A 15,027-nucleotide genomic window follows, 5' to 3' on the forward strand; every position below is an offset into this window, starting at 1 on the left:
CATGTAAGTTATTTTCAAAGCGCTTTGAGGTAACTGAAAAGTGCTCTGTGAGTAAGAGGCATACCTTTCAGCTTGTCCGACATCAATGCTCATAGCCGCGAGAGTTACATGCTGTATTCGCAATAGCCAAAGGTGGGATCAACCTAAATGCCCATCAACAGCAAATAAAATATGTTGTCTACATACAATGGAATATTATTCAACCTTCAAAGGAAAGAAATTTTGACACATGCCACAACACGTATGAACCTAGGACATTATGCCGAGTGAAATAAGCCAGTTGCAAAAGACAAATATTGTGCCATTCTCCTCATACGAGGAACCTGGAATAGTGAAATGGAGAGAGACATGAAATAGAATGGTGATTTCTGGGGAATTGGGAGTTTTTCTTTAATGGGTATAGAGTTTCTGTTTGGGATGGTAAAAAGTTCCAGAGAGTGATAATGGTGATGGTTTGCCCAACAATATACTTAGCATCACTAAACTACACTTAAAGTTATAAAAAGGGTAGGGGCACCTGGGTGGGTCAGTCAGTTAAGTGTCCAACTTCGGCTCGGGTCATGATCTCATGGTTTGTGAGTCCGAGCCCCGCGTTGGGCTCTGTGCTGACAGCTCAGAGCCTGGAGCCTGCTTCGAATTCTGTCTCTTTCTCTCTCTGCCCCTCCCCATGTGTGCTCTGTTTCTCTGTCTCTCAAAAATAAATAAATGTAAAAAAAAATTATAAAAAGGGTAAATTTTATATTTGTATTTTGCCACAATACAATAAGAATCAAATCATAATATTCAGCAATATAAAAATACTCTAGGAGTGCCTGAGTATCTCGGTCGTTAATCTTCTGACTCTTGATTTCGGCTCAGGTCACGATCTCATGGTTCCTGGGTTTGAGCCCCTCGTGGGACTCCACACTGTTAGTGCAGAGCATGCTTGGATTCTCTTTCTCTCTCTCTCTCTCTCTCTCTCTCTCTCTGCCTCTCCCCCTCTCAAAATAAATAAGTAAACTTAAAAAAATACTCTACGTACATAAAAATATGCAACCACAATACCTCTTTCACAAAAATCCTCTTCTCTGGGGTAAAGGGCATGACATCAATGTAATATCCACAGACACCCCCCTTGTTCTTTGAAATCTGGTCAAATGCGTTTCTAGATGTCTAGCTAGGCTGCATCTGTGGCCGCCAACCATTTCAGTCATTCCTGAAATCCAGTTGCTGAGACCAGCCAATCCGATGGGAACTCACGGAACTAGTTTGGACAAATCAAAAGAAAGAACTCACGTTGTATTTTTTTTTTTTTCTCAGAGTCTCAACCTTGGACTCAGTTCATTAGCCTCAAAAACTATTCAGATAAACAAACAAACAAATAAAAAACTATTCAGCTAGTTAAGAGTTGAGAGTTAACATTTTTTTCTCCCATCCACTGACAAATCAAGGTGCGAGCGACCCCTCATTTTTTTTTCATTGCATAAAATCCTATCGATAAATACTTGACACTGTGTCTGTGGAATTGATTTGTCAGTAAGAGAAGATCTTGAGGGTCTATCTCTATTAGGATACATCATGTACAAAATACCGTATACTACTCAATCAAACTAAAAGTCGTAAAAGAGAGTTATAAATGTGGGATGTGCAATCGGTATCCAAACACTTATGTACAAAACAGGGCATTTATGGTTTGGTTATTGCCAGTGTAGACACCCTACTTCCACCACTGATCCTACGTCCAGGTCAGTATTAGCTAGCATGTGTGCACTCATGTGTAAGGAACTTGTATTTTGTAACAGAGAACGTGGAGAGGAGGTCTGCGGAGGGGGAAAGGCCGAGGTGAAGGAGATAGTTAGAAGTTGATGGCGGTCTTCAAAAGAGACTTTGAGACACCTGTCAAAACCAAGGAAGGAAGAGGAGGAGGCCCCTTCCTCCCATGTCTAGTTGTCCCAGCACTGTTCTTGGGCTCTGAGGACTGGAAGTGTTGGGAGAATCCAGAGACCACAGCTCGGGGTGGGAATCAGGGGGGCGTCTCACCAGGAGGCTGCAGATAGCAGTAGTGGACAAGGGGATCCAAACTGGGAGAAGACAATGAAGGAAGATGTCATGACAGGCACTATTGAAGCACCCTTTTGTTTGCAAAATGCAGGCTCACTGTGGGGGAAAGATGGGACCATCTTTTTTTGGAGCACAGTGATTCATAAAAGTCAATGGATACTGAATCACGTATAAATTATTTTTATTTAGTCCCTATAACAAATCCTGTGAGAGTGGCATTATTTTTTTAAATGCATTTATTTTTGAGAGCGGGGGGAGGGGCAGAGAAAGGGGAACAGAGGATCCAAAGCAGGTTCTGTGCCAACAGCAGAGAGCCCAACGTGGGGCCCCAGCTCACAAACTCTGAGATCGTGACCTGAGCTGAAGCCTGACACTTAATGGACTGAGACACTCAGTGTTCTGAGGAGAACAGAGGAACATAAAGGTAATGACATCAAAGTTCTCCCAACTAGTCGGTGCAGCCAAATCAGCCACAGGAAATTTCAGTCAGTAAGGTCCACATGTGCACCCAAAGCGTCAAAAGCTTCGAAATGGACTTTCAGTCTCCCCGTGCTCTCTTTCAAATAAGAGCTTTGTAATATTGGGAACAAGACAAGAACACACACTTTCACTGACTCTATTCAATATTGCACTGAAAATTTTAGCCAGAGTAATTAGGTAAAAAAGATATATATGGCACTCAAACTGGAAAAGAGGAAGTAAAATTATCTCTCTTTTGCAGACGACGTGGCCCTATATATAGAAAATCCTAAAGGAAAAAAAAAAAACTATTACAGCTAATAAATGAAAGCGGCAAAGTTACAAGATACAAGACCGGCACACAAAAATTGTATTTCCATACACTAGCAATGAACAATCCAAAAATGAAATTAAGAAAACAACTGCCTTTATACTAGAGAGATAAAATATCTAGGAATAAAGGCAACCAAGAAAGTTCAGGCTTGTACTCTGACACTAAAAAATATTGCTGAAAAAAATTGAAGATCTAAATAAATAGAAAGACATCTTATGTTTATGGACTGGAAAACTTAATATTGTTAACATGGTAACACTACCAAAAGTGATCTACTGATTCACTGTAATCTCCATCAAAATCTCAATAGCCTTTTCTGCAGAAAATCAAATGAAATCATAAGAGATTCCAAATAAAGTCAAAACAATCTTGAAAAAAAAATCTGGAAGATTCACACTTCCTGATTCTAAAACTTTCTACAAATCTACAATAATCAAGACAGTGTGTATTTGCATACAAAGAGACATCGATCAATGGAAGAGAAATTTAAGTTCATACATTGATGGTCAACTGATTTTCAACAGTGCAAAGACCATGTTCAATGGGGGAAAGAATAATCTCTTAAACAAATGATGCTGAGACAACTGGATATGCACATGCAAAAGAAATAAATTAGACCCCACCTCACACCATATACAAAAATTAGCTCAGGGCACCTGGGTGGCTCAGTTGGTTGAGCATCCACCTCTAGATTTCAGCTCAGGTCATGATCCCAGGGTCCTGTGATTGAGCCCTACATCAGGCTCAGCCGTGAGCATGGAGCCTGAGGGTGGGTGATGGGCATTGAAGAGGGCATCTTTTGGGATGAGCACTGGGTGTTGTATGGAAACCAATTTGACAATAAATTTCATATATTAAAAAAATTAATTTGGGCGCCTGGGTGGTGCAGTCGGTTGAGCGTCCGACTTCAGCCAGGTCACGATCTCGCGGTCCGTGAGTTCGAGCCCCGCGTCAGGCTCTGGGCTGATGGCTCGGAGCCTGGAGCCTGTTTCCGATTCTGTGTCTCCCTCTCTCTCTGCCCCTCCCCCGTTCATGCTCTGTCTCTCTCTGTCCCAAAAATAAATAAACGTTGAGAAAAAAATTAATTTAAAACACAAAGAAAAAAAATATTTTCTTTCTCTCTCCCTCTGCCCCTCCCTTGCTCACTCTCTTTCTTTGTAAAAATAAGATAAATCTTAAAAAAAAATAGCTCAAAATAGATCAAAGACCTAAATATAACTGCTAAAAGCATAAAATTCTTAGGAGAAAACAGGCAAATCTGCATGATCTTGGATTAGGCAGTCATTTCTTAGCTATAACACCAAAATCATAAGCTAAAAAAAAAAAAGAGCTAAATTGGACTTTGTCAAAATTTTAAACCTTGGTGTATTAAAGAACACTACCAAGAAAGTGAAAAGACAATCTACAGAATGGGAGAAAATATTTGCAAATCATATATCTGATAAGGGTCCAGTGTTCCAGAATAATTTAAAACACAATTACCAAGCAACAACAAAAGACAACCCAATCAAATAAAAGCAGACACCCAAGGATTAACAGACATTAAGACAACCCAATCGAATAAAAACAGACACCTGAGGACTAACAGACATCAGAAGGAAGCTTGTAACACCAAAACGTGGAGCAGGACACACGAACAGAAAAAAGAAACTTGTAGGAAACAGGGATGATGCAGGGAGAAGGCAATCAGTAACCATGATACAAGAACAGGATGCTACTGGGAAAAAAGAAAACAACCAGAGAATGGTCCTGGAAATTAAAAATTCAAAAATGAAAATGACGGGCTCAAAGGAAGGTTTGGAAAATAACAAGAAAGTGTCAAAACTGTCATTTAAACCTGGGATAGCCTGACCCCACAGCCCATGAAAATAAAAGACAGGTATCCTAGGTTTGTTAACATCTAACCTGAATTATGAACTTGTATTTCCTTATGATGGATAACAGAGCATCTATTACCCATTGGATATATTGGAATATATATTGGAATCCGCTGGATCATTAGTAACCTAGAGGCAAACTACTACTTTAATTTGCTCTGGAAATACAAAAAAATGACAATAACTTCTAGTTTCACTGTCTTTAAGAAATCATCATGTGCGTATTAGGGGATGGCATTCATACAAATGGCTACTGGCTAAAGGCTGACAATCTATGTGGGGTTTTATTGTTTGTTTGCTTGTTTTGGCATGGAGCATCTCATTCTGGAAAAAATATAAGGAAGCGATATCTTAGGATTATGGAATTTTGAAGCTAGGAGGAACCCTAGGTTTCATCTAGCCTTGCCTTTGCACTTCAAATACGTGAAAAACGAAGCTGGTTAGTTACTGAACTGGGACCGGTATTCAAGTACGCTAGTTCCAAATCTGCTGCCATTTTTGATCTGTAGAATATTAGAAGTAGAAATAGGAGCACCAATGCCCACATGTAATTACTTTATTATCAGGGAACAGTAACTAGGTCGTCTGCTTGTGCCCAGAATGTAATGAAAATGAGGACAGAAACACATAACTTTGTCTCCAAACTGTAGTGCTTACAGAAATGAGAGATCAAATCTTCTAACTGAACTTTTCCTACATATAATTACCAAAAGGTGTTTATTGGCTGCAAAATACATAACAGTGGACAAAGCCACCAGAACACAGAGTGAAGTACAAACAATCGCTGTGCATTAGCTGTCTGCACACTATTAAACATCATTTGGTGCAACATTCCTTAATATCAATGAATAAATAGCTTAGGAATGTGATATATGAACTTGAATCCTCTTGCAATTAAACCAATTGAACAATTGACTTTCCGTGTGGTAATATTTTTTTATATAGTGAATAAACCGTAAGGAATCATAGCAAGGTGAGATAGAGCCAGTCTAGGCTATTGAAGTAAAAAAGGACTTTCCAACATGTTTTAAACAACCTCTTATTATTACAGATGTAGTATATATGCAGTGGAAAACCTGAAATGCAAATAAGCAAAAATAAAAACCAGAGGGCATCACATTTAATGCACATTCTAAATCCTAACTTCGTAATTATTAACTAAAATTAGATTATGTTGCACATGTTCTCTGTCCATTTTAGTAAATTTTATCTTAATTAACTCGCAGACCCCAAACTGTCTTTATCATTTGGTTTATTCAAGAAGACTCAGCCCAGGATTTCCATGGCATCTGGTTATTTGGGCCTTTAAATCTCTTTCAATCTACCCCAGTCGTGTTGAGGCATGACACTGACTTAGTGCAGAGACTTGGCCGGTTGTCCCACTTTCTCAGTTTGCCTGATTGCTTGCTTATGTATATTAGCTTAATCCTCTCTCTATCTCCTCTATTTCCTGTGAACTGTAAATTAGATCGAAATACTTAACATGTTCCAATTATTTTTTTTTAATTTTTTTTTAACGTTTATTTATTTTTGAGACAGAGAGAGACAGAGCATGAACAGGGGAGGGGCAGAGAGAGAGGGAGACACAGAATCTGAAACAGGCTCCAGGTTCTGAGCGGTCAGCACAGAGCCCGACGCAGGGCTCGAACCCACGGACCGTGAGATTATGACCTGGGCCGAAGTCGGACGCTTAACCGACTGAGCCACCCAGGCGCCCTAACATGTTCCAATTAAACATTTTTGGCTAGACTGCCATAAGTGATGTTGGTACTTCCTTGTATTATATCAGAAGACATAATCTCTGACTGTCCAAAAGAGTAGTTACAAATGGCCTGCTGTGTGCCCGCAAGTCCCTAGCAGTACGTGAGCAAGTGCCCAGGCAGAAAATGAAGTGTCTCCAAAACACAGTTTGCCACATTCGCTTTATCATCCTCCCTTTCAGTGATCAGACCTTTTTCTAAACCCCTGTTCAACTTGCTTCTATACAATTCATTTCCACTTAGTGCTTTATTTGAGTTGTGTTTTCCTCTGAATTCACCAAATGTCGTGTCCTAATAGAAAGGGGAGAGATGGACTATAAAGGATAAGATGAACTTACTCCATTCCATAACCACTGGGTTTTCATTCATTTAAATATATTTTAAATGCTTATGTATACATTTGGAGAGAGAGAAAGCTTGGGTGAGTGGGGGAAGGGCAGTGAGAGAGGGAGAGAAAGAATCCAAAGCAGGCTGCACCCTCAGCGAGGAGCAGGGCTCAGTATCACCAGTGTGAGATCACTGACCCACACTGAAATCAAGAGTCAGACGCTTAACTGGCTGAGCCACCCAAGCACCACTTTATGCATTTAAAACTATGAGATTCAGTTTGAGAAACCAAGAAAGGCACTTAATAAGTCTATGAATATGGTCAATCTAAAAAACAAAACAAAACAAAACAAAACAAAACAAAAAAACCGGGGCAACCTTCTACAATAGACTATTTTTAGTAGCAGAATTACTGTAGGAAAGAAGGGTGTTGCCTTATATAAATAGCTCTCCCTGGGAGTGTAATGATAACTCTGCTTCTGCTATATTAAGGAATCAGCCAAGAAAGGTTGGGAGAAATCTATTATGTTATCAAAAAGAATTTTTTTACACTGGCTCAAGGGACTAAGAACACTTAGAAAGAACCCAGCTCGTTACTGAATGCGGAATGTTGTGTGTGTGTGTGGGGGGGGGGGGGGTTAAGGAGAATGGATATCAAAGGTGCATCTTCCTATCCCATGGGGCACTTGCTGAAATTCTGCCAGTTCAAAGTGGGGGTTATTCCTACTCTGACTGCAATTCACACTCATGCTCACATATTGAGTAATGTCATTTCAGTTTGAGGAAGTACTAAGTGAAATCAATGAAACAGCTGAATGGATAGTTATTCCAAGAATTGCTACATACAGAATAAAAAGATCAATGAAATCATTCATAGAAGAGGCCATTCAGACAGGTTTGTGCCACCATAGTCAGAAAATAAAGACCAAGCTGGAGTGAAAGTGGAGCTCGGGATTCTGGATTTAAAAGAGTTTTGACTTAAGTTTAATGTATGGCCTGATAAAGCCACATTTTAGGTGCTTTGCTCAAGCAATGCAGAGTGTGACTATGCACTCAGTTCATTCATTCTGCAAATATTTACTGCATGCCAGGCCCCATATAGGGCCAGATGGTGTTTTAGGCACAGGGCATTTGACAACAAGCAAACCACCCTTCTCCTCACTGAGCTGATGTCCAAGTGGGAGAGACAGATGATAAATATAGTATTTAAGTAAATTAGGTTGTGTAAAAGGTAGTGAGAGCTACCGGGAATAAGAGCAAAGTTAGATGGATCTAACATGTGTGGAGGAACAGGCTTCAATTACAAGAGCAGGCTTTGTTAAGAAGTAACTATAAGCAAAGACTTGGAAAAGGAACAAAAATTTGGGGAAGGAGACTTCCAGGAAGAGGTAAGCACCAGTATAGAGTCCCAAGAAGGCAGGAGGATCTTGGCTTATTCCAGAAACAGCAAGGAGGCCAGAGGGACCGGAGCAGGGTGGGGCAGGAGGGAAGTAGAAGGAAACTACAGAGGGCCTGAGGCTGTTGAAGAATTTCAGCTTCCACTACTTCCTTGTTTACTCTGGGTGAGAGTCTGCCTTTGAGTAGAGAAGGAACACAATTTGAAATCATTTTAAAAGAGTCTCTCTGGAAAGAGGATCTCTTTTGCACTGCTGGTGGGAATGCAAACTGGTGCGGCCACTCTGGAAAACAGTATGGAGGTTCCTCAAAAAATCAAAAATAGAACTACCCTACAACCCAGCAGTTGCACTGCTAGGTATTATCGAAGGGATAAAGGGACGCTGTTTCGAAGGGGCACATGCACCCCAATGTTTATAGCAGCACTATCAGCAATAGCCAAAGTATGGAAAGAGCCCAAATGTCCATCGATGGATGAATGGATAAAGAAGAGGTGGTATATATATACAATGGAGTATTACTTGGCAATCAAACAGAATGAGATCTTGCCATTTGCAACTACGTGGATGGAACTGGAGGGTATTATGTTAAATGAAATGAGTCAGTCACAGAAAGACAAATATCATATGACTTCACTCATATGAGGACTTTAAGATACAAAACAGATGAACATAAGGGAAGGGAAGCAAAAATAATATAAAAACAGGGAGGGGGACAAAAACATAAGAGACTCTTAAATACGGAGAACAAACAGGGTTGCTGGAGGGGTTGTGGGAGGGAGGATGGGCCAAGTGGGTAAGGGGCATTAAGGAATCTACTCCTGAAATCATTGTTGCACTATATGCTAAATAACTTGGATGCAAATTTAAAAAATAAATTAAATAAAAATTTTAAATTTAAATGTAAAAAAAAAAAAAAAAGAGTCTCTCTGTCTTCATAGTTGACAACAGACTGAAGAGGACCCGGCAGAAACAGGGAGATCAAGTGGGAGTCTACTGCAATGGTCCAAGGGTGGGCTGGGAGTGGTTTAGACCAGGAGACAGAGTGGTGGTGGTGAAAGTGACCACTTTCTGGGCATGCTCTGCAGACAGAACCAACAGGATTTCCTGATGGACGGGATGTGGTCTGGGAGAGAAAGACAAGAGTCAATATATCTCCAAGGTTTTTGGCTTGAACAACCACAAAAAAACGGAGTTGTCATCAACTGAGGTGTGGAAGCTGCTGATGGAGCAGGCTTTCAGGGAGGAGGGCAGATCAGTTCAGGGTGGATATATTACTTTGACATCCAAATGGAGAAGCCAGAGGGCAACTAGATATGTGAGTCTGGAGTTCAGTAGAGAGGTCTGGGCAGGAGACATAATTTGAGAGTGAGTATAGATACTAATTTACTTATTTCTATTCTTCTAACATGTACAGAAATGAACATATATCTAGTACATATACCTTCTACCTCCCTTCAATAAGTATTAACATCTTTCCATTTTAAATCTATATTTTTCTATTTAGATCTGCTTTTATTTTGTTTGTTTAAACAAGCCATTTGAGAGTTGGAGGCATCTGGTTGCTTCATTTCTGAACATTCCTGCATTCCTGACAGGAATATTAAGTCACAAGACTGAATAAGATAACACGGGAGTGAATACAGATAGTGAAGGAGCCAAGGAAGAAGCCTTGGGGCATACCAAGGGTAAGAGTTCTAGGAGAAGAGGAAGAACCTAGAAGGAACAATCACTGAGGGAGACAAAACCAAGAGGGGGGTGCCTGGGTGGTTTAGTCAGTTAAGTGTCTGACCTTAGCTCAGGTCAGGGGTTTGTGGGTTTGAGCCCTGCAGCACTCTGCTGTCAGCATGGAGTCTGCTTGAGATCTTCTGTCTCCCTCTCTCTCTGCCCCTCACCCTCTCTCTCCCTCTCTTTCTCTCTCTCTCCCTCTCTCAAAATAAATAAACATTACAAAAAATAAAAATCCTTGGCACAAAAACAGACACTCAGATCAATGGAACAGAATAGAAAACCCAGAAATGGACCCACAAATGTATGGCCAACTAATCTTTGACAAAGCAGGAAAGAATATCCAATGGAATAAAGACAGTCTCTTCAGCAAATGATGCTGGGAAAACTGGACAGCGACATGCAGAAAAATGAACCATATACACTTTGTTACACCATACAAAAAAAATAAACTCAAAATGGATGAAAGACCTAAATGTAAGACAGGAAGCCATCAAAATCCTTGAGGAGAAAGCAGGCAAAAACCTCTTTGACTTTGGCCACAGCAACTTTTTTTTTTCAATATATGAAGTTTATTGTCAAATTGGTTTCCATACAACACCCAGTGCTCATCCTAAAAGGTGACCTCCTCAATACCCATCACCCACCCACCCCTCCCTCCCACCCCCCATCAACCCTCAGTTTGTTCTCAGTTTTTAAGAGTCTCTTATGCTTTGGCTCTTTTCCACTCTAACCTCTTTTTTTTTTCCTTCCCCTCCCCCATGGGTTTCTGTTAAGTTTCTCAGGATCCACATAAGAGTGAAACCATATGGTATCTGTCTTTCTTTGTATGGCTTATTTCACTTAGCATAACACTCTCCAGTTCCATCCATGTTGCTACAAAGGGACATATTTCATTATTTCTCATTACCATGTAGTACTCCATTGTGTATATAAACCACAATTTCTTTATCCACTCATCAGTTGATGGACATTTAGGCTCTTTTCATAATTTGGCTATTGTTGAGAGTGCTGCTAAAAACATTGGGGTACAAGTGCCCCTATGCATCAGTACTCCTGTATCCCTTGGGTAAATTCCTAGCAGTGCTATTGCTGGGTCATAGGGTAGGTCTATTTTTAATTTTCTGAGGAACCTCCACACTGTTTTCCAGAGTGGCTGCACCAATTTGCATCCCCACCAACAGTGCAAGAGGGTTCCCGTTTCTCCACATCCTCGCCAGCATCTATAGTCTCCTGATTTGTTCATTTTGGCCACTCTGACTGGCGTGAGGTGATATCTGAGTGTGGTTTTGATTTGTATTTCCCTGATGAGGAGCAACGTTGAGCATCTTTTCATGTGCCTGTTGGCCATCCGGATGTCTTCTTTAGAGAAGTGTCTATTCATATTTTCTGCCCATTTCTTCACTGGTTATTTGTTTTTCGGGTGTGGAGTTTGGTGAGCTCTTTATAGATTTTGGATACTAGCCCTTTGTCTGATATGTCATTTGCAAATATCTTTTCCCATTCCGTTGGTTGCCTGTTAGTTTCGTTGGCTGTTTCCTTTGCTGTGCAGAAGCTTTTTATCTTCATAAGGTCCCAGTAGTTCATTTTTGCTTTTAATTCCCTTGCCTTTGGGGATGTGTCAAGTAAGAAATTACTACGGCTGGCCGCAGCAACTTCTTACTCAACATGTCTCCAGAGGTAAGAGAAACAAAATCAAAAAATGAACTATTGGGACCTTATCAAAATAAAAAAGCTACTGCACAGCGAAGGAAACAATCAGCAAAACTAAAAGCGACTCAATGGGAGAATATATTTGCAAATGACATATCAGATAAAGGGTTAGTATCCAAAATCTACAAAAAACTTATCAAACTCAACACCCAAAAAACAAATAATCCAGTGCAGAAATGGGCAAAAGACATGAATAGACACTTCGCCCAAAAAGATATCCAGATGGCCAACTGACACATGAAAAACTGCTCAACATCACTCACCATCAGGGAAATACAAATCAAAACCACAATGAGATACCACCTCACACTTGTCAGAATGGCTAACATTAACAACTCAGGCAACAACAGATGTTGGCAAGGATGTGGAGAAAGAGGATCTCTTTTGCACTGCTGGTGGGAATGCAAACTGGTGCAGCCACTCTGGAAAACAGTATGGAGATTCCTCAAAAAATTAAAAATAGAACTACCCTATGACCCAGCAATTGCACTACTAAGGTATTTATCCAAGGGATACAGGTGTGCTGTTTCGAAGGGACACATGCACCCCCATGTTTATAGCAGCACTATCAACAATAACCAAAGTATGGAAAGATCCCAAATGTCCATCGATGGATGAATGGATAAAGAAAAGGTGGTATATATATACAATGGAGTATTACTCGGCAATCAAAAAAGAATGAAGTCTTTCCATCTGCAACTACATCGATGGAACTAGAGGGTATTATGCTAAGTGAAATTAGTCACGGAAAGACAAATATCATATGACTTTACTCATGAGAAATTTAAGATACAAAACAGATGAACGTAAGGGAAGGGAAGCAAAAATAATATAAAAACAGGGAGGGGGGACAAAACATAAGAGACTCTTAAATATGGAGAACAAACAGAGGGTTGCTGGAGGGGTTGTTGGAGTGGGGGATGGGCTAAATGGGTAAGGGGCAGTAAGGAATCTACTCTTGAAATCATTGTTGTACTATATGCTAACTAACCTGGATGTAAATTTAAAAATTAATTCATTAATTAATTTAAAAATAAAAATAAATTAAAAAAGAAAAGAATAGAAAAAAGAAAAGAATAGAAAAAAGAAAAAAAAAGAAAAATCCTTAAAAAGCCAAAAAAATCCCCCCAAAAACAAAAACAAAAACAAAAACCAAGAGAGTAGTCTAGTCTGGCAGACATTCTCTTCTGATTGCTTACATTTACCAAAATGTAAAGAGGCAGATACAAAAGCTATTGTATTATAACTTCAGGTTTCTCCTTTTCGCTTGTGAAACTGACAATTTCCTTCTACTAATTATGAAAAGAATCCAATAACTCCTTTGGATTGTTTTTAAATGAGCAACCTACTAAGCCCTGGGTCATAGACTCCATAAAGGATTGAAAGGTAGCAGAATATGCCCCTCCAAAATATGCCACTTTAGTATATTGATTAGTTTGAGCTGAAGGTGATGGGAAAACTTTTTTTTTTTTTTAAATAATGCAGGGAAAGGCTTTCTCTGGACTCCCTCATCTGCCCAAAGACTGATCCTCCAAAAGGAACTCAATTGTCAAAAATCCCCTTCCCGGGATTTTCATCGTCCCGGGAAGTTTGACTTTTATCACTTTTATCACTGGAGAGGAGATTAGAAATCCACACCACACCCAGACAGACTTTGTCACACACTATCATACCTCTCATCTGTTCTTCTAGGGGCCCATTCATTTTTCCTGAAAATCATTTACTCTCTCCTAAGAGATCTACATTCTTCCTCCCCTTTGGCTATTTTTTTTTTTTAATTTTTTTTCAACTTTTATTTATTTTTGGGACAGAGAGAGACAGAGCATGAACGGGGGAGGGGCAGAGAGAGAGGGAGACACCGAATCGGAAACAGGCTCCAGGCTCCGAGCCATCAGCCCAGAGCCTGACGAGGGGCTCGAACCCACGGACTGCGAGATCGTGACCTGGCTGAAGTCGGACGCTTAACCGACTGCGCCACCCAGGCACTCTCTTCTCTTTTGCTATTAAGATCATATTTAATCCTGAATTCTAAGCCACTGCAGGGAGTTACTCATTTTTTCCTGGTATCTCCCATGTATACTGAGGTATGCGTGTTAATCAACTTCTGTTTGCTTTTCTTTCATTACATTAATCTATCATTTATTATAGAGGTCTCAGCCAAGAGCTCAGCATAGTAAAAGGAAAATTACTTCTTCTTCTCAACATTGCTGCCTGAATTGGTTTAAAAAAAAAAAATCAGTTTGCAGAACTAAAACAAACCAATCAATCAAATTCAGAGATTAATTTAGAAAAAAAAGAAGTTGAATGACAACTTGATTTTTTGTTCTGATTACACAGCTAATGCTTTGTTTTTTTATAATTTTTTTAATGTTTTATTTATTTTTGAGAGAGAGAGACAGAGTGCAAGCAGGGGAAGGGCAGAGAGAGAAGGAGACACAGATCCGAAGTAGACTCCAGGATCTGAGCTGTAGCACAGAGCCCGATGTGGGGCTCGAACTCACAAACCATGAGATCATGACCTGGGCTGAAGTCGGACGCTTAACCGACTGAGCCAACCAGGTGCCTCTAACCCTTTGTTTTTTAAAGGTGCTATTCACATCTACCTACACTAAATAAACTGTGGTTAAACACTAAAATATTTTCTTTTCCTTGAAATATTGTTCATAGTCTAATAACAGCTGAGATAAATAGGTATCTGTAGGTTAAGAGCAAACTCGGTCCCAGGACCTGAGCCTTAGCTCTGAAAAACTTTAGTTTTAGAGAGAGGTTGCTAAGCGTTCAGGCAAATCTCATCCATTCTTGGGCTTCCTGAACGCTGGAACCTCTCCCTTCACGACTCAGGAAATAACAACCAACAAAATAAATCAGACATCAATTCAAGAGTAGAAAGGCACTTAACAATAAACAATAAAAATAGTTGATGTCATCTACAGCCTGAAACCCAGAGATAAAAGACACTGGATTGAAGACCAGGGAATGCTTGGGTTCAACACGCATTCGATCCTGAGTCTAAGAGAAAGTAAGTCTGACCACTCTCGGGAAGCTGGAGAACCACTGCTCCGGAAATAAGCTCATCAGCTCAGGATGTCTCTTCTCTGGACTCCGTTGCTTCTCTCTCCAGCTTTGAGTCTTCACCCAAGAAACTCTCCACTCTCCCTTTTAAGCCAAGCACTGAATTCAGAAAAGAAAAACTATTTCCCAGACTTGAGTCTGTCTGGTTGAGAACAATGCCAAGTCCAGGACAACAGCAGCCATAAAGAGAAATTCGAGGAAACAGAGAACAGAGAAGATAAAAGGGGAAGGAAAGGGAGACCCAGAAGAAAAGACTAGGGCAGAGAGAAGAGCAGAAAATGGGAAGAAGCACTCTGATGACTATTTTCCACTTAGTACGCTGT

Source organism: Felis catus, chromosome A3 (genome assembly GCF_018350175.1).
Source record: "Felis catus isolate Fca126 chromosome A3, F.catus_Fca126_mat1.0, whole genome shotgun sequence".
NCBI classification, from domain to species: Eukaryota; Metazoa; Chordata; class Mammalia; order Carnivora; family Felidae; genus Felis; species Felis catus.